The sequence below is a fragment of the Ambystoma mexicanum genome, chromosome 13 (genome assembly GCF_040938575.1).
Source record: "Ambystoma mexicanum isolate Mex_15411 chromosome 13, UKY_AmexF1_1, whole genome shotgun sequence".
Taxonomy (NCBI): Eukaryota; Metazoa; Chordata; class Amphibia; order Caudata; family Ambystomatidae; genus Ambystoma; species Ambystoma mexicanum.
Genome location: NC_090938.1, coordinates 405,450,422 through 405,472,464, shown reverse-complemented (window position 1 = coordinate 405,472,464; position 22,043 = coordinate 405,450,422).

The window sequence follows — 22,043 nt, the reverse complement described above, 5'->3', positions numbered from 1 at the left end:
AAACATCAGCATTGCGGACCAGGCGTTAAACAGTGTCAGGTGTCCAGAAACAGGCCACAGGTGGCCCTAATCTGCCCAGGTGGTCTCCATGAGCACTGCAAAAGCACAAAAGAAACACTTCCACACTCCACACCCCTTCCAACACTCTTATGCTTGCAGCAGCAGTAGCAGTAATCGAGCTGGAGGCCCAGCATACAGGGATACAACTTTAAGAGGCAGAGAGGCAGAGGAGGCGGCAGAGACGCAGGAAGAGAAGGAGGGCATTCATGGCCATGCAAAACAACAATGGCCAGTAGGTTGCACCCCGCAGACAGCCACCCATACCATGCATAAGGGCCACACCCTTCAACCTCAGCCAAATCCAGATCCACACCCTGTACCGGCTAGATGGGACACCATCACATCCACAGTGGACCTGATCCATGATGACCTTGTCAGCCTCCTCCAGATCTGTACTGCCACCCACCACCCCTTGCTCAAGGTAGTGTCTGTGCTACACTGCCTTGACACCGGAACATGCCAACACACTATGGGTGAACTGCATGGGCCATATCAACCATGTTTTTTGCAGGTCCTCTTTCAGGTCATTGATGCCCTCCTGAGGCAGGTGTGTGATCACATAGGCCTAGCCAGAACACCTGACCAGGTTAATGCCACGAAAATAGCATTCCATGCCATGCCGGCATTCCCAATGTGATTGGTGCATTGGACTGCACACATGTGGAGCTGGTGTCCAGACATGCTATTGAGGCAGTGTACAGGAACCGTAAACTATACCACTTCCTCAATGTGCTGATGGTGTGTGATGCACACCACCTCATCACCCATTGGTGTGCAAGATTTCTGGGATCAACCCACGATTCCATGGTGCTGAGGAACTCCACGCTGCCTGGCTACATGGCACGTCACACGGAGAGCGTGCCTGGCTGTTGGGTGAGTGTAATGATCAAAGCATGTGCAGTATGGAATTGGGGGTGCATAATATACCCGAGCGTACCTGGCATTTGGGTGAGTGTAATGATCAAAGCATGTGCAACTGTGGAATTGGGAGGGGGTTCACAACTATCTGCCGTGCATGTGTGCAATGCAATCTCCGACACATGAATAGCATGCCTGAGTTGAAGGCCATGACTCACGTGTGTCAAAATGACAGACGAAGCATGTGCATGCACAATAACTTCAAAGCTGGACTGCAACATGAAATGCACTACAGGTACCAGAATGCATCACGCCAATGTCCCAAAGCCCTGCAAAAACACACTGGGCACAACCCACACCGCCTGCAGCACACACTAATCATTCAAATGCAGCACAACACACCACCTCCAAAACACTAGCGTACCCCACTGCATGTAGCCAGGTCCCCTGCCTGTTCTAAGTGCACATACACATATGTATGTGATCAGAACGGCAATAAAATAGCTGGACATATCAATGAATGGGTGATATGACCATCATAGGACATGCAAATCGAACCAAATCCGAACACACATTAGTCTGATTTGTGGGTGTCGTAGTAAAAGGGTCAAGGTGGGTTTGAATGGGCCATGGAGAAGTGACAGCAAACCACCCATCCACCACACATAGTGATGAAACATGTTGGCTGCTTGGCAATTATACGGTTGTCATCACTTTCCTGATCCAATCAATTCCTTCTATGGTACCCCTCTGTGTGTACATCCACATCCATAATTTTGCCAGATTCATTGATGCTCATCAAACACTCCCATGCACCACATCACGTACATCAAAATGCAAGTATGCTTTCACGCATGTACTTAATCTCTAAATAATAGCAAATTCTTTTTTCACGTAAAGAAACGTTATCACCTATGACAGCTCTGCCTACCAGGTCTGCGGCCCCGGGCAGAGTCTGACCTGTCGGGCACACCGGCTGTGTCATGCAGATTTCTATTTTGCAGACCCAGAAACAAGCCACCTGGTAATACCACTGGCACACTTACACCCAGACAAGCCACATTTGCTGTTTGCCCGCATTGTTAAATTGACATTAATGAATGCATACAGAAATCCGTAAGATCACCCTGATTCTACACCAAACTGTCCATACAATGCATAGACATCAATTTTCACTGACAACGCGCATGTTACCATGCTCATCTATGACATATGCTACGTCTTCTGCAATTCGCATGTAATAACATGCATTGGTGAGTGAACAATATACAGACTGTACCAACATGATACAGGTCCCACAGTGATTTTTTCCCCCTTTCTGTCCCTCCTGTGCAGGTGATGCTGGATACCCCTTGATGCCATGGCTGATGACCACTGTGAGGCAACCACAGAACCAGCAGGAGCAGTGATACAAATGTTCTCACATCAGGACATGTTGTACAATTGAGCAGACATCTGGCCTGTTGAAGGCAAAGTTCCGCTGCCTGAGCAGATGGGGGGGCACTGATGTACAGCCCTGTGAAGGTGGGCAAGATAGTCCTACCTGTGCCATGTTGCACAACATGTGTATCAGACGCAACATACCACTGCCCCTGGACATGGACATGCACCCACCTGATGCAGAGGATGAGAATGACAGCGATGAGGAACTGCCATTGGCGCATCGCAGGGATGCCGTGGATGGCCGTGAGGCACACAATGCACTGATTGCACACTATTTCTGAGCACATCACACATGCACATGGCCTAGGACAGCTAACACACTCTGCACTGTACAGGAAAAAAAACACTCAGTCACACTAAAAATGAATGTCCAGTCATGATTTCAATGCAACACCAAGTGTGATGTATATAATTGAATGAATAACAAATGTGGAACTACACCAACTACCAAAACTATCCCTCCCCACTCCCCCTTTCAACTATCCCTCCCCAAATTCCCTCCCTAACTATCTCTCCACAACTCCTGTCATGTTGTACAAGTAGTCCTTGCAGAAGACACATACAAGGCAAATGTCTGCTCTGGGGCTATTTGTGTTCCCTTTTGCTATCTGGCATGCAACTATGTAGAGAGGTGGACAGGCGCATGAAACGTCACATTGGGCTGCTGGGCACAGAACCTGCAGGCGTGGAACTTGTGGATGGTGTGTGGGTTTGCTTAGTGGGCCGTCTGTCGAGGAAGGCCTGAAGGCACATTGCCATTGTCTCGGCAATGGAGGACATGACACTGTTGCCCTCGCATACCCTCCTGGCCATCTGGACGATGGCAGTTGTGCAACGTCCAAGGGCACGAGCATTCTGCCGCCCACTGGCCTGGACACTCTCCTGCATCAACTGCGCTTCCTGGAGGTGCTGCTGCACTAGGGCAGTTAAGCCATCCTGACGTTCCTCAATGCGCCAGAGTCTGCCATCCATTTCCCTGACACTGGGGAAGGGTGGGCCTTGTAGGCTCATTGGGTCCATGGGGCTGAATAGTAAAGGCTCATAACTGGTGTGGCTGCTGGTCTCCCCTGTGTCCACTCCACCATTGTCAGCTATGTCTTCTGTACTTGATAAATGGGCACGTGCATGTGGCTGCTCTGCTTGTGGTGGTGGTACTACAACAGCTGGGGCTGGCGGGATGGGTGCAGCTGTGCTGAGAGTGATGGTAAGTGTTGCCGGAATGAGCGCAGCTGTGCTGACAGTGATGGTAGGTGCTGCCAGGATGGGCGCAGCTGTGCTGACTGTGGCAGTTGTGCCAGTGGAGGCTGTGGTGTCCTCGGTGGTGGTGGTACATGGTGTCCTGCGGCGGGTGGTGCCCTTTGAGGTGCTTGCCTGGGCCACTTCATTGTCAGATTATGTGCCTGAGGGAGTCAGAAAGACAGGTTGTCAGTGAACAGTGTGGATTGATAAAGCAGAGATACATGCATTATGTTGGTCATGGCTGTGTTGTGTCGGGGACATGGCATGGGTACATGGCATGGTGCACACATGCTTGTGTTGTGCGTACTGAGCGGAAGGATGTGTGATGTTTGTACATGGTAGAGTAGTGTGCTGGGGATACTGTTTTGGTGTACTGCCAATTGCTGGGTACGGTGTTATGGGGGGGACATTCACACTGTGGGATGTTGGGGTGGGGAGGGGTGTGGTATGGATGGGGTCAGCATGGGCTTGCTGCCTGTACCAGTTACGTGGCATGGCATGATGCACACATGCTTGTGTTATGCTTACGGGGACAGTTGTGCATTTATGCTCAGGGCTTGGGCTGGCTGGGACGAGGTGGGCCACATGCTGCCTTTGTGTGTAATAGTGGTCATTTGTGGGTGGAGATGGGGCTTAGCACTGCTGTGATTTTGTGCCGGGGGAGGACGGCGGGCACACATGCAGTACACTGTGGCAGGGTGATGTGTGTCTGTGTGGGAGCAGATGCGTGTTCAGTTGGCAGTACAGGGTGTCGGTGCTGGGTTCTACATTTATTACTGGGATGGGTCATATTTTGGTGGCGAGGGTGTATGCACCCAGGTTGTTGTTTTATTGGGGGCGGGGGCATACAGGGTGTTTTTGGTGCTGTGGACGATGTAATTACCATTGCTGTGATATGTTGGTACAGTGGTGGGTGCAGGGTGGCCAGGGAGGTTGATATTACATTGGGGTTACGTGTACTCACCGGCCTCCTCAGGTGTCCCGGCTCCGGCCTCCGCAGCACCAACCCCTTCAATGGACTCTAGGTGCAGCACACTGCTGCACGTCTCCTCCCAGGGCATCAGACGTATTGGGGATGCGCTCCCTCCACCTGTGGCCATGCCCTGACTCTGCTAGGCCGGGAGGAGTTTGCGTACCCTCAGGCGCAGGTCATCCGATCGCTTGTGGCAGTCTCGCACTGTGTATGGGGTTGTGCCAACTGCCAACACCTTCTGGGCCACCTCCTCCCAGATGCTCTTCTTACGCAGCTGGGTTTGGCTGCACTGGTAGTTGCTGAAGAGCTCTCCGGCTTGATGGACAATGGTGTCCGCTAGCATGTTCAGCTCAGGCTCAGAGAAGCATGGCTTCCACTTGCGGGTCTCACAGACTCTAAATGACATGCTGACAGTGGAGTTCGTCTAGTCAGGAGGGGTGGATGTCACCTGTGCTTTGAGGATTACAATGGATTGTGTTTTTATAATGGCTGCCGGCCGATTTCCTGTTCCAGCGATCACTTTGTTTCCAGTCACAGTAATTGCGTGACGGCTGTTACTGGTGCCGGTGGGTCAGTTACCGCGATGCCAGATTCGGAGGCACTGGCACCGAGGACGACGGTGTTGTCAGTTTTGGGGTATTTTGATGGTGTTTCCGTGATGCCGGTACTGCCGTTTCCGGCATGCCGTAATGCGCATACATAACAACACGTAATCATCAGGTTATTCCGGAATCACAGGTTGCCGGAAACGGTGGCACCGGCATGACGTCAACTGGGAATACTTACCGGCATACTTGTAATGAGGCCTAGTGTTGGGCTAAATGTTCAGGTTGTTCACATGAAAAACATACCAATAAGGTAGGCTTTTGAATTTGTCCCTCTTCAGTCCTTGGCTTACTCCTTTCTTTAAATATACCAGGCCTTCTTTACCCCTTAAATGATCCGTGACGGGAGGATAGCACATGTGCAACGTGCCAGTTTTGGAAGACAGGTTCGAATCCCGGATCCGCACTTAGAAACCGAACTCAGGTACTAAGCGCGTTAGAAAAAAACAATTAAATAAATACATAAAATACATTATTTCATTATGGGTTTGTGTGTACTGTCTTGAGTTTCATCATCATAATCATCTTCATTTTTTCAGGGGGAAACGTGAAAATCCTTTTGGGTCTCTTTTAAGTTCTTCAACTTTATGAAGATTTTGTACATGACGATTAGCTTCTGCAAAGTTCTGAGCTGTTTCAATAACTAAAGTCAGACTAGGTTTCTTCAATTGTAGAATAGCTTTTTGTAAGTAGGGTGGTACTGAGTTTACAAATTGTTCTATGGTTAAGATTTCCAACACATCTGGTAAGGATTTTTTTCCCAACCACAGAGACATGGTGTTCTGTATTTTAGCTGATAGCTCTACTGGTGTTTCATCTGGATTCAATTTAATACTTCAGAGTTTCCGTTTATAATAATGTTCTGTTTGGCCTAACTTTTTCAACAGCCCTTCTTTAATTTCATCAAAAGGGGCTGTTCCTGCAGGGTTTGACAAGTGATAAGAATTCTGAATTTCTCCTCTCAATAAGGTAGCTAGGTAACAGGTTTTTAATTCATCCTTCCAATGAAATTGTCAGACCAGACACTCAAAATTAAGGAAGAAATCCCCTAAGTCCTCCCCTTCTCTATAGGGCTGTTAGATCCTGTGTGGTAATATGGGTCCCTGGGAGGTTTCAACAATTCTGTCCAGCCCCTCTTGCAAACTAGTCTCTGCCTGAATCTGATGGGCAGTTGACTGGGCTAAAAACCTTCTGGGGTAGCGATGCCACTTTTTTCTCTGGAATCTTCTCTCCCAATGGAAGAAATATCTTGTTCAAACTTAACTGTATAAAGGTCTCCAGTAGGTTGATCAAGGAAAGAAGATACCTTTTCTTCTATCTGAGGGGAGAGGTCTACTTCTATTGGTTCACTTGTCTCTAATAAAGAAATAGGATCTGATCATTCTTCCTGTTTTAATAGGGTGTGTATGGGTCTCCTGAGACTAGGATGGATATTTGTAGAGGGGCTTGAAGTTAAGTCTATTTCTGCTTTCACCACAAAACTTAATTTACTATATTGTTTTATATGATAGTCTGACACCTTGAAGGTATCTAACCGGGGCCGACCATGAAAACAACGTTTTTTGTGATGTATGGGAAAAGCAAATATTATCAAAATCTTCTGTTTAATTCTTAGAATAGTGTTGTGAGGACTTTTTTTATTTTTTATTTAATATACATTTAGTTAAAAAACAAACTTTAAGCACAATTACATAATAGATTCATATTAATACACATTAAATTCACTTTTAAAAATTATGGAAGAACCAGATACATTCAAAATTGCATTCAAAATTAATAACATGGATTTCAAGATGGCCGCCGTCCCTTGAGGATGTGCGTGCGGTGTGCTCTGCCAATTATAGCTCAAATCAAGGCAATGATCCCCTTATTCTCATCATGGGTGTGTGATTCCAACTTGAGAAGACCCCTAGGCATGCTAACATGGCAACTCTTTGTCACCAAAATACCAGCAGTGAGACAAATGCAATGCTGAAAGGCTGGCCTTTGTTAGGGTGAGGCCTGTAGGATTGTGAGGCTGGCTGGGAATGAGGTACGAGCATGGACTTTCCCTACCTCTGGGGCTTCATCATACGTTGTTGAGCATCAGACTGGGGACTCGGGGCTCAAGCATCTCTGCCTATTAGCAGGGTGTCACTTGCCCATAGAGATCAGGTAATTTTAACATAAGCGACCGGCCAAGCCTCCTAAGAGAAGGCCACCCTGGGGATCCTTAAGCAGGCGGAATACAGCAGTGGGGACACTCAACCGCACCTTTAAAATTTAGCTTCATCAACAAAAAGGAACAATCAGTGGGTCTGTGATCCTCAATATTGTGGCACCTGTTATGGACTTAGCAATACCATTTGTAAATACTCAGAGGAAAGGCATTAGCTCCCCTTACACTAATTGCAGCTCCTGCCTGGACTATAAAATGACTGTGGAGTTGGTCCCCAATATCTGCAGAACTTCTACAGAATAAACTGCGGTAAAACGGCATAGCATCCTGCACATCACATGCCAAGTGGTAGAAAGAAGCTCACCCAGGTTGGCTACTCCAAAAATCCCCAGAGCACATTGAATCTCCTACAAAGATTGTGGGCACTGGGCCAGGTGACACCCTTGTCTCAAAACATAGCTAATCTCAGCGCAGAGCTCGGCAGCCACAACACAGAAATGGCTGGCTCCAAAGAGGACTTTGCAACAAGCTTTTTCATTAAAGGTGCAGTTCACTTAATTTACCACGGAAATTAGCCACTATCTATCCGATTTCAGCAAAGACATATCTTCCCTTGGGGAGTTTGTGGACATCAATGAGCGGGCGATCCAGGAATTGACACGGGAAAGCAAACAGTCAGATATCGCCCTTGAGGATCTAGCATGGGTAACACGCAACCTCGAAATACACTGTGAGGACCTTGAGAACAGATCCAGATGCTCTAACATACGGATTAGAAACCTTACGGAATCGATCTCAGACGCTGACTTGAAGGACACTGCAACTCATATCTTTGCAGACTTAATTGTGGGCAAAGAGACTGCCACGGTTCCGATGGATCGGGATTCATAGAACAGGCCAGAAAAAAGAAATGACCCAATTACTCGCCCACGAGACGTCTTGGCAGCGTGCACGCCATTCCCACAAAAGGAACAGATTCTTAGGAAAGCTCAGGATTCGGCTACAATTACTTACGATGGGAATTAGATCCAACTCTTTCAAGATCTTTCACAGATTACCCTCCAAAAACGACGTAATATGCAGCCAGTGGTAAGACCATTACAAACGCGAGGAATAAAATATAAATTGACTTTTTCTTTTGGAGTGGTGTTTTTGCTAGAAGGCAGACAGCATAGGATCATCTCTCGAGAATCAGGCATGGTCATATTACAAATCGAGGAAGATCTTACTGGAGGTCCATCGGAGGCCATTGATGGTCGCTTGGTTCAGCAATCTAAACCTTGGGAGTGGATAACTGCAACTCAACGTGGAAGGAAAGATAGGGCTAAACACCACGAGGACTGGAAGGCGCGTCTCAGAGGGCCTATCTCTAAACCACCGGAACAATGAGGTGTAGATGAAGGAAGTCCTCAGAGAATGGAATAAGAACTGACTTACTGTGTTTGGCAGAGATGGAGCACACAATCTTGGAACTTATCTGTTTTCAGGTAACAGATGGGGGTATGTTTTGCATCTGTTTGGCCATATGGGGGAAGCACTAACACTTATGTCCCCTCGGCACCCTTAGCAAAAACAAGTTATTGGACTCAGACGAGCAAAAGGAAACACACATAAACTAATTAATATCATAAAACAAATGGCTCGGTATAGGCCATTTATTCACACAATATAGATATATAGATACAAATAAATAAACATACACTTAGATATATGAGAATTTGAATATAAAGAACATCACCGTTAAGCGTGAGGCAGAAGAAAACTTCATCTTGGCCACCACAACAATGCTTAGTCCCTCAGCAGGTAGGCAAAGTGATCACTGCGTCTAACAGGGTCTGAAGCAGAGCGTCCTCCCTTTCAGCGAGACTGCATCACCCGGGGGTCCAGATTCTAACTAAAGTTTGCCATACAATGCACTCTCCTTTATGGGGGCATTTCCCCATCCCTCGCAGTTGTTTTTTGCCATCGGCCGAAGAGCAGATCACAAGTCAAAGGGACAGAGGGTGGAAAAATCCAGTTAGAAGTGGAAAAACCCAGCGCCCCTCTCTCTAGCATTCATTCCCAGACCCCTTATCATGCACCTGCAGTGTGCTCTGACTCCCTTTCTGTATTCTTCCTTCGGTGGACAATACAATAACTATTCACTGCAGTAAGTCCACTCAGATAAAATTTATGTGACCTTGCTCTGTTTTCGCTGCTACTTGCTTATTCTGTGAGGCCCGCGGAAACGCAGGCTTTATTACTGTGATGGGGGATGAGTGTTCAAAAATTGCTGCGCATCAGCGCCATGTTATTCTGGCTCGCATTTTTGCACAAGCATTACACTCCACCCCTTGAACACTCAACTCCCATACCCGGATGACCGTTCAGAAGACACCCAAAATCTTCGACTAATTCTCCATACAACATTAGGAATACATGAAGCACAACAACAAAAGCACATTACCACCATAGCAATGCCAAAAAGCCAAACCAATGCAGAACGCAGTGCTTCAGGAATCCATGATAATAGGTTTTCCCACCAATCACCTTATTGATCTTGTGTCACCTGGGCCACCAGATCTTTTTGTCAGAATCATCTATATAACCAGTGGTATTCTGCTTTAGGCGAGTTGAACCCGTCGTATAGCCTACAAGTTCTTTCTGCCAATGTAACTCTCAGGAACGAACAAATTGACTCGCTGAGTGGTCTATTGGCCAAAAGATGGATGGACGCCACAGGTCTCAGCTGGCTGCAAAAAGAAAGCACATGATCAGAACCACAACAAGAAATACTTAATATCAATGCAACGCCTGGTCTGAATTAAGGGCTACTTGTTGTAAACAGGAAGTGTCGAAAACCAACTAAAGATCATGTTCTTTAAATCAAGAGGAGGCATTATCGTGAAAACATGGAATTGAAAAGGACAGAAAACAGAGCAAGGTCACATAAATATTATCTGAGTGGACTTACTGCTGAGATTAGTTATTGTATTGTCCATTGAAGGATGAATACAGAAAGGGATTACGGTAAGGACTAATTCAGTTGAGAACAAAACATGCAACTAACAACAACAGTAATAAAGTCTTACCAAAAGGTTGTAGTCTTGAAGCGTGGAAAAGAATTGTGAGAAAACCAGAAATGTAAAAGTAAGTAGAACCACCTAAAACCCACCAGCACGAGGACGCCTAAGATGATGCCCACAGGGCAGTCTCTAGTCTGGGCAGGATGCAGCTGGTGTATCCCTGAGAACCGCTGGCATGAGGACGCCTAAGTAATGCCCACAAGGCAGTCTCTAGTCCGGGCACAAAGCAGACCTGTTCTGATGAAGTGTTCTCAGGAGGGCACTGGTGAATGCCCTTGAAGAGTGTCCCAAGGCGAAGCAACAGGGCGTGGAAAAATCTTTAAGCAATTCCAAAGCGTTCTGAGTCGTTACCTTCTGAGCAAGGGAGAGACAAAACAGGAGACAAGACAATCTGATGAAGAGATCCGCAACGGTACAGGAGCGAGCCAAAAACCAAAGACAGAGCACAAACCAATGCAATCCAGAAACGTTCCAGGGGTCAAAACACTGTTCGTAGTCGCCAATTACCAGAAGGACAAGACTTGAGGAAAATCTGTGAGACGTAGCAAGGGTCACAAAAATCTGGGTAAATGTAACACCAAGAGTGAGGCTAAGTGAAAACAAATTCAGAAGCACTGAACGCTAGGAAGGCAGTGTATTTAAGTGAGAGAGTCACATGACCTGCTGAAAGCTCCGGCAACTGTTCTAATACATGATGCTCTGTATGCCTGACACCAACATCACCATGGCAACCTCCAATGTTCATAGAAAGAAACATTATGCATTGGGGTTTTGCCTGGCTCTTTTTGCAGGCAACATTGTTTACAAAGCAGGGGGGAGTAGCAGAGCTTTGTGGCATGGTGTGTGGAAACCGTGAGTGTTTGACTGCAGTCAGATTCTTGACAGTATTCTGCCCTAAAGCCCCCGCACTTCCCCTGGAGGCCTGAAAACGAGACAAGAGAGCGGGTGCATGGATATTCACTTCAGGCTCCCAGGTGCGATGCTCCGGCCCATACCCCTTCCAATCAACCAAATACATCCTGATTCCTCTAGAGATTTTAGAGTCAAGAATAGTGTTGACCTCATACTTCTCAGAAACATTCACAACGATTGGAGGACGGTCCATGAACCTAGTGTTCGCCGTACACTGTTTGAGCAAAGAAATGTGGAAGACCGGATGTATCGTCCACGAACGAGGCAACTCAAGTCTGTCAGACAGGAATGATGAGTTCCTTAATTGAATAGGGACCCACAAAGCAGGGAAGCAGGCATCTACTCCCAGGGATCTGGAGGTTTTTGGTACACAACCAAACTCTATCACCAGATTGATACAAAAGGTGCCGCCTTACAATGACGGTCAGTGTACCTTTTGGTGTGATCTTGAGCCTACTCCAAATGTGATCGAACTGTCTCATGTAGTGCAGAGAGATCACAAATACACCCTTGCCCAGCCGGATTATCAGAAGCAGGAGCCACATCAAAGGGGAGCGTCCTCAGATACTGACAATACATAACAAAGAAGGGTGATGATTCCGTGGAGGCGAACTATTGTAGGTGAACTCAGCATGGACGAGAACTAAAAACTATGGGCCTCATTACATGTTGTGCGGTAAAAATCAGAATTTTACGGCATGGCGATATAAGCATGTCCGCCCTCGCAAAAGACCGCTAATAGCGTCCCATTACGAGTTCTCGGACACGAGCATAGCGCCATGCCGTAAATGTCATTACCGCCATGCTGCGAAAGTCCACAAAATGCCCATTACCGGCCTCGAGCACAGTGCTGATAGCACCTCCTCCCTCACGCAACATGCTAATAGCGGTCACCGCTATTAGCGGACACCGTTAAAAAGCGGAACCGGAAATAGCGTCATCGCACAGGAACGGGAAAGAGAACGGTGGCCATCTTTAAAAACACAATCCATTGCCATCCTCTGCATCCAGGACATCTTTCCGGAGAACTCTGACCAAAAACCATCCAGGACTGCCTGAAGATGTCAAAGGCCCTGAAAAAATCCTCTGATCGACAGCGGAAAGAGAAATTCACACCAGAGGAGCTCATAATGCTGACTAGCACACTTGCAGCCAATGCAGAGGTTGTATTCGCCAATGATATGCGCCGAGAGGCGATCATCAAGAAAAAGGCCATCTGGGACGAAGTTGCCCGCAAAGTTAGTGCGGTGGGCACTACCACCCGCAGCGTGAAGGACTGCCGCAAGAGGTGGGACGACCTCCGGCTACGTGTGCGGAATATCCTATCAGTCAACCGCAACCTTGCAATGGCCACAGGAGGAGGCGCAGAATCACCTCTGAAGATGAAGGAGTGGGAGGAGACATGTGCCTCCACCATCGGAGTCGAAGCCATAGAGGGGGTCGGAGACATGGAGCATGGTGTGGCCATCTCATCTGATGGAGGTGAGTGAATACGTCAAACAATGCACAGTGAAGGGTGAGGGGGTACCCCAAACATGCGTCGATGACCAGGCCATTGGTCCTGCCACACACATACATGCATGCATCACCATATACACGTGCAATACTGACCCATCAATGCATGACCAACCCGACATCCCCATGACAAGAATCACTGTTGAATAGGCTCCAATGCACAGAGCAGCATGACGTGAACATTCTGCATGAGGCACCTAGACCCATTAACAATGATGTACCCTATTTATGTCCTCCACAGGATCACCGACAGACACTGGAGACACAAGCACCGCAGCACGTACTCCCCCAGCAGCCAAAAAAGCCAGAATGCATGAGAGGGGTGACACCGCCACCACCTCCAGAGGAAGTGGGAGGACAGTCCATCTGCAGAGGGCCAAGGGCAGCAGGAGCACCATTGCATCACAGCCTGAGGGCACGGCTCCTGTTGTAGCCGAACCCACGCAAGTGTGCCCCATCACTGCTGAGATGAGCATGGAGGGCACGCACTCCGCAGCCACCAGCTCCACTGGGGAGGTAGCAGCCACCGCACCGGCCAGTGACGAGGAGGACGCAATCGACGTTCTACAACTCATCCATGACACCAGCCCAACATGGTCCATTGAGGGGAGTCCGAGGGCAACGTCCGGATCTGCTACCCAGGGAGCACATGACACCCTCACTGTAGAAGGTGCATGGAGCCCTCAGCTGTCCTCACCGGATGCCGGGTGCATGGACCAGGGCGCACCGTCCAGCCCAGCAGCACCTACCACCCTGGCAGACCTTGCAACCATCAGCCGGAGGCAGGAAGACATGGCTGCGCTGGTCGCCCAGCATGTGGTCGAGACAGGCCGTCTAAGGGATGACCTCCAAAAATATGCAGGGCAAACAAAGGAGGCCATGGAGGCCTGCACTGACAGGATATGCCAGGAGATGGGCCAACTCCGCCAGGCCATTTTACGTATTGGGGACATCATGGAGCAGCATCACCAACCCCCAACACAGGATCGACCGGGATCCTCCTCCTCAGCGAGTTCCCAGCAGACCAGCCCCCTGCGCCGCTCCCTGCGCAACCTGAGGTGCCCCGCATCACAGCAACCCAATGTCGGTGGGGGCCCTGATGCTTAGCTCCACCAAGGACCAGGTGGCACATGTGGTGCAGGAAACATTATAGACACCATAAGACTCACCTGGGTGTTTTGGGGGGGAGGGGGGTAAGGGTGCATTTGGGTGTTTTGGGGGGGAGGAGGGTAAGGGTGCATTTGGGTGTTTTGGGGGGGAGGGGGTAAGGGTGCATTTGGGTGTTTTGGGGTGTTGCATTTCTTATCACATTCTGTTCAATACACAGTTGTTCTGAAGTTGAAACCCAAGCGTGGTCTCCATCATTGCGTATGTGTCATTTATCTTGGACAGGGTCCTTTATGGTACTCCAAACATGCACCAGGGCAACAATATCCATCTCCGTCCATGCTTTTTCACCTTTGTGCCTGATGGGATTTCAGAATCAGATGCTGACGCACATCGGTGTGCCCTCTTGGCATTGCCTCTTGCATGTCCTGCCGGGGCATTCCACCCGTACTCATCCACATCCCCATCATGCTCTTCTGGTGGTTGCATGTCAATATCAGGTGGCATTGGCACATTCCATCATATGCACATTTTTTGGTGCTCTACACATGGCTTGGTTATCTTTGCCACTTTGACACGGCTGTACAGGAGTGCCTCACACAGGCTGCTTAGGCAGCGGAGCACTGTCATTGAAGGCTGACTGCCAGCTCTATCACGACGCAGGTACGGGGATGTGCAATATTGTTGTCCTCTTCCTGCTGGTTCTGTGGGTTCCGTACAGGGGTTGGGAGCCACCTCCTCAGTGGATCGCTGGCATTGCCTGTATGGTGTGAGGAATGGGTACCTGTTACGGGTCACCTCTGGTGTGGGCTGTTGTTGTTGGTGCTGCACTGCTATCATGGAGTCAAGGCTGTCATGTCATGCTGCTGCTATTGGGACCATCTTGGTGTGGGAAGGGGTGTGGGTAGGGGTGTGGTGTGCTCTTTTGTGCTGCCTGTCTCCATTGCATGCACCTGTGCTGATTGTGTCCACCTGTAGTAGATGGGTACACTGCTCAGGTCTCTTAACGGGTGCTTTTCGATGCCGTTATTAGCGCCATGCCGGTAAGGGGTTTTTGGGTGTTTTACATGCCGCTAATGCAATGTCCGCATGGCGTGTGATGGCCTGGTATTAGCGCCATGCCGCTAATTCCGGCCTGGGGGTCGCGCGCCCGCGGCCTTGCCGCTATTAGTGGCACCGTAATTAACGGGTGCGCAGATAGCAGTAGGTCCGGGTCGTGATTGGCTTAGGGAATTAACGGTACCGGTAAATCTTTACGGTACCGGTATTCCATTACCGCACAACGTTTAATGAGGCCCTATGTCTCTTGGTATTAAAAGGTAAGGCACCATAAATACTGTTCTACAGTGGCTTTAAACCGTTCCGTCTGGCCGTTGGTCTGGGGATGATAGGCGCTAGAGTAGTGATCATCGATACCCAAAGAAGTGGTGAGATGTTGCCAGAAGCGAGATGTGAATTGCAAGCCCCGGTCCGAGACTATAATGTCTGGGAGATCGAAGAATCTAAACACATTGTTCAAGAATAAATCAGCAAGAGCAGGAGCTCTAGGTAGGCCTTCGCAGGGGATAAACAAGACTAGTTTTGAGAAATAATCGATCACAACCCATATAGTGTCATACCCTTTGACCAAAGGTAATTCCACTATGAAATCCATGGAGATCATAGCCGAGGGTCTTCTTGGAATCAGAAGTGGCTGCAACGGGCCCATAGGTTTAGATGTGGAGCCTTTAGATTGTGCACAAATAGAACAAGAGGCAATGTATTGAGCCACGTCCCGAGACAGCGTAGGCCACCAACACCAACGTTTCAAGAGCTCAATGGTCTTGCGTCTACCAGGATGAGCAGCCATAAGCGAATCATGACACCATTCCAGAGCGATGCATCTAGTAGGCACATCAGGAATGAAAACTCGACCTTGAACATATGGCAAGGATTGAACAATGTCCATGTTGTATTCCTTTATCTCAGGAGGTTCGTTAGCCACTCATTCTTGTTTAGACGATTTCAATGAAGGTTGCAAGGTACAGCCACAGGCCACCTGATTAGGGAGGAGTATGTTACCATCCCAGGTACAAGGTGTGGCGGACCCATGCATCCGAGATAGCGCATCTGCCTTTGAATGTAAAGGACCTGGGTGATAGGTCAATACGAAATTAAACATGGAGAAAAACTCATGCCACCTGGCATGGCGTGCTGTCATGCACTTAACGGACTGCAAAGCCAGCAGGTTTCTGTGATCGGTATAAACCTGAATCGGAGTAGGCGTACCGAGAAGGTGTTGTCTCCATACCTGAAAAGCGGCCCTTACTGCCAATAACTCATATTCAGTAATGGTGTAATTTTGTTTGTGTTGTGCGAGTTTTCGGGAATGGTAAGCAACTGGATGTAACAGACCCGAATCCGTAGATAACTGTGATAGAACCGCTCCTACCACTATATTGTAAGCATCAGCCTCAACATAGAAAGGATCTTCCTGGTCAGGATACTGGAGTACGGGTGCCATGGAGAATCAAAAGTTTGTTGAGCTTCAGTATTCCAAGCAAACTGGCGTTTACTACTAGTTAAGGCCCTCAAAGGGGCAACGGTTTCTGAAAAAGAGCAGATCAACCGCCTATAAAAGTTTGCAAAGCCAAGAAAACGATTGCAAGGACTTAAGAGAGATGGGTGTTGGCCATTCTAAGACCTCGTTAACCTTGGATTTACTCATTTTGATACCGTCAACCGAGATATCATACCCCAAAAATTCTACCTCTTTAACGTGGAACAAACACTTTCCCATCTTGGCATAGAGATGATTATCACGTAGTTGTTGCAAAACTGCAGATACGTGTCTCACGTGTTCTTCATGTAAAGCAGAATAGATAAATATGTCACCTAGATAAACTATTGCATACTGATCTTGCCTATAACTTAGTACATCATTGATAAAACTCTGGAACATGGCTCGGGCATTACAAAGGCCAAAAGGCATGACGAGATACTCGAAAAGGCCATATTTTGTCTTGAAGGCCGTTTTCCATGTGTCCCCCTGTCTCATTCTCACCAAGTTATAAGGTCCACGTAAATCCAGTTTAGTGAAGAGAACCAAAGTCCCCAACTGATCCAACAGGACAGAAATGATAGGTATTGGGTAGTGGGTATGAATGGTAATTGAGTTCAGTTGGCGGTAATCGATGCATGGATGTAGATCACCCTCCTTTTTGGGTACAAAAAAAAGAGGAGATGCGGCAGGGGAACGGAAAGGGCATATAAACCCGTTTTCTAGTGCCTTATCCAGATACTCCTTGAGTACCAGATTCTCCTTTTGCATTAGCGAATACACACGACCTGTGGGAACCGTAGCCCCTTCAACAAGATCAATAGGGCAGTCATAAGGACGGTGTGGTAGGAGGATCTCTGCTCCCCCTTTGTCAAAGACATCCTTATACTGCTTGTATTCTTTGGGAAGTGTGACTGTGGAAATGCCACTGACTATCATTGCTGAATCCATCAATGACTGACATGGACTCGAGATCGGTATTTCATGGGATACATGAAATCTGTCCAGTAATCGGAGGAAAACCCGACCGACTTTGCTTTCCAATCGACCATAGGGTTGTAGACTAGCCAGGGAAAGCACAATATGATCTTAAACTGAGGTGCAGCAATAATGTCAAATCCTATTGCCTCCGTATGTCCTGTATCTACAGTCATACTTAAGTCGATAGTGTTTTCAGTGACCAAACCTGAGGGTAACGTGGTCCCATCCACAGCATTGACCAACTTGGGATATTCCTTAGTCATAATCGGAATACCCCATTCATGCACGTACTGGGCATCGATATAATTACCCATAGTTTTGGAATCTAGAACTGCCTCAGCGGACCAAGCTATCCTAGATGGATAGGCAAGGGTAACAGGCAGAACGAACAGGACTGAAAAGCAGGAGCCCTTGTTCATACTGCTCGGCATAGGGGCTCCCTCTATTGCCGGGCCCTGACGTTTCCCTGTTTCTTAGGCTTTTTTGGGCAGGATTTAAGATAATGGTCAGAGGAACCGCAGTAGAAGCACAAATTGCTCTTCTGACAATGCTCCCTTTCTTCTGGAGTCAACGGCCCCGGATGGCCCCGATTTGCATAGGTTCTGCACCCCCTGCAGGGGGAACCGACACAGGGACAGGTGTGGGCGTAAAACCTCTTCTTTCCCTCTTACGTTCAGCCTTACGCGTGTCAATTTGGAGCACCAAATCTAGTAGTTCTGGAAACGTGGAAGGTACTACAGGTACCATGGCCAAGACATCCTTTAACGAGTCCGACAGCTCTTTGTAAAACAAAGCCATCTTCTTCTCATTGGGCCAAGCAGTTTCCACTGCTAGCTGGTTGAATTTGGCTAGGTAAGCCAACAAAGGCGTGTCTCCCTGTTGCAAGGAGAGTAGTTCTAAATCCGTAGCCTGGGATTTGTACCTAGTGTCAAAAACATGTGACATAGCAGCTATTAAGGCATCACAATCATAAAGTAAATGACTCCCGTGTTCAAGCAATGGATTTGCCCATACCACTGCAGTCCCACCCAAATAAGACAGGACAAAAGCAGCCTTGGTGGTGGAGTCCAGAAAGGACGTTGGACGACACAAAAAATGTAGTCGACATTGATTGATAAACGCCTGGAATGCTTTAGGATCACCCTGGAACCTCTTGTGCACAAGAGATACCAAACCGACATTAAAAAAAAGGCGTGTGCTCTTGTCTAGCAGATGGACCACCTGAGGCAGAATCGGAAACAGGCATATGGGCGGAGGCACCTGCTCCACCCGCCAACAACCTGACTTGCAAGTCATTGATACAAAGTTGTGTGGCTTCATGGGCGGCGACCATATAGGCCCGTAATTCCGCAACCAACTGTGCCAAGGCTGCCAGTGGATCATTTGTGGCTTCCATGGTAAAAGGCTTCTGAATATGTCAGAATCACCTGTATAACCAGTGGTATTCTGCTTTAGGCGAGTTGAACCCGTTGTGTAGCCGACGAGTTCTTTCTGCCAATGTAACTCTCAGGAGCAAACAAATGGAATCGCTGAGAGGTCTATTGGTCCAAAGATGGATGGACGCCACAGGGCTCAGCTTGCTGCAAAAAGAAAGCACATGATCAGAACTACAACAAGAAATGATTAATATCAATGCAACGCCTGGTCTGAATTAAGGGCTACCTTGTTGTAAACAGGAAGTGTCGAAAACCAACTAAAGATTTTGTTATTTAAATCAAGAGGAGGCTTTATCCTGAAAACATGGAATTGAAAAGGACCAGGCAAGGACTAATTCAGTTGAGAACAAAACATGTAACTAACAACAACAGTAATAAAGTCTTACCAAAAGGTTGTAGTCTTGAAGCGTGGAAAAGAATTCCGAGAAATCCAGAAACGTAGAAGTAAGTAGGAACCACCTAAAATGACCAGCAGGAGGACGCCTAAGACGATGCCCAAACGGCAGTCTCTAGTCTGGGCACGATTCAGCTGGTGTATCCCTGAGAACCGCCAGCACGAGGATGCCTAAGTAGTACCCACAAGGCAGTCTCTAGTCCGGGCACAAAGCAGACGTGTTTTGCCTGGTGAAGTGTTCTCAGGAGGGTGCGGGTGAATGCCCTTGAAGAGTGTCCCAAGGTGAAGCAACAGGGCGTTGAAAAGTCTTTAAGCAATTCCAAAGCGTTCTGAGTCGTTACCTTCCAAGCAAGGGAGAGACAAAACAGGAGACAAGGCAATCCGATGAAGAGATCCATGTTGGTACAGGAGTGAGCCAAAAACTAAGGAAGCCAAAAACATCACAAACCGATGCAATCCAGAAACGTTCCAGGGGTCAAAACACTGTTCGTGGTCGCCAATTACCAGAAGGACAAGACGTGAGGAAAATCCGTGAGACGTAGCAAGGGTCACAAAAATCAGGGTAAACGTAACAGCAAGAGCTAGGCTAAGTGAAAACAAATTCAGAAGCACTGAACGCTAGGAAGGCAGTGTATTTAAATGAGAGAGTCACATGACCCGCTGAAAGCGCCGGCAACGTGTTCTAACACATGATGCTCTGTATGCCGGACACCAACGTCGCCATGGCAACCCCCAACTTTCGTAGAAAGAAACATTACACGTTGGAGTTTTGCCTGGCTCTTTTTGCAGGCGACGCTGTTTACAAAGCAGGGGGGAAGGAACAGAGCTTTGTGGCATGGTGTAAGGAAACCGTGAGTGTTTGACTGCGGTCGGATTCTTGACACTTTTTATTAATAATTTGACTGCAGGTTGATCCTTCCGAGACAAATCGTCAGCTCTGAGGTTTTGTCGGCCAGGGAGAAAGGTAAATTGTATCCTATAGGGAGAAAAGAAGTGAGCCCAGCAAGCTTGATGACTATTTATCATCTGTGCATATTGCAACACCTTGAGATTTTGATGGTCTGTACGGACTGCCATAAGATGATGAGATCCTAGCAAAAGATGCCTCCACTCCTCAAAGGATCATTTGATGGCCAATAATTCTTTCTCGAGTACGGAGTAGTTAATCTCGGCAGGGCTAAAGGTTTTAGAGAGGTAGGCTACGGGTGATTCAGTTCCATCCTCGGATTCCTGAAGTAAGACCGAGCCAAGAGCATAATCCCAGGAGGATAGCTCAGTGGCAACGTGCTCGCCTTGGAAGCAAGATGACACGGAGCAACACAGGTTCGATCCCCAGGTCCACGCTTAGAAACCTCTGGGTATTAAGCGCGTTATAAATAACCTATCATATCATATCATAATGGGAGGCATAGTCTCCAAAATGAATCGTTTGGACTGATCTGGAGTAACCAGGATAGGTGCTGTGGTGAAGAGTTCTTTCAGTAACACAAATGACTCTTGGGCTTGAGTATTCCATACAAAGGGTACTCCATTTCTCAATAGCCTAGTAAAGGTATCTCTGAGAAACGGGGAATACATTTCTGATAAAAATTTGAGAAACCTAAGAATCTTTGGATCTCCTTCACATTGGAGGGAGGTGGCCACTCCACAACTGCCGCCACCTTTTGAGGATCCATGGAAATCCCCTTAGCTGAAAGGACAAACCCCAAGTAGGTGTCTTGGGAACAATGGAATTCGCATTTTTCAGACTTACAGCACAGTTGGTTGGCTTGAAGACGTTCCAGGAATAGGTTAACATGATGGACATGTTGGGTCTTATCCGAGTAATAGATCAGGATGTCGTCAAGATAGATGACTACGAAGTGTAACAGTACGCCTGCAAAAAGATGGTCCATAAAGCGCTGAAACACTGCTGCCGCATTGGAAAGACGGAAGGGCATCACATGGTATTCAAAGTGGCTGAACGGGGTCCGGAATGCGGTTTTCCATTCATCTCCTGGTGTGATCCGGATAAGGTGATAGGCTCCACGAAGATCCAGTTTAGTGTAAATTGTGGTGCCAGCCACAGCCTCAAGAATATCCGGTATCAGGGGCATAGGATACTTATCTGGGGTAGTGATCTTATTCAGACCTCCATAATCTATGCATGGGCGTAATGCATCCGAGTTCTTTTTTGGTATGAAAAACAAGGAGGCTCCGGCAGGAGAGGTTGACTCAGCTATGAGCCCGTTCTGTAAATAAGTACATAGGTATTCTTTGAGGACTGCCTTTTCTTTTTGTGACAGCATATACATGCGTCCGAAAGGTATAGGCTGGTCAGGCAATAGTTCAATATGGCAATCGTACCTACGATGAGGAGGAAGGGAAGAGTACTGTGAGTTCACGAAAACCTGGGCAAATCGCCTATAACACTCTGGGATCTGAGAAACGTTGCTCACCGTGGTAACAGATTCTGTCGGCTATGTCGATGGAGTGGAATGGACTCCGACAGAGTTGTGGGACAAACAATGAGCCACACAATACTCTGATCTCAAAAATAGAGTACCTGCAGTCCAGTTGATATACGGGTTATGGACCCTTAACCACGGTAAACCCAAAAGGACAGGGAAATGGGCCACTTTGATTAGATCGAAGCATAAGGTCTCCTGATGAGAAGAGATCCTGCAAGTGAGTGGCAGAGTTTGTTCCTTGATTGGACCTGAGATCAGAGGACTCCCATCCAATCCCTGAATGGGGACCGAGACGGTTTTAGTTACTC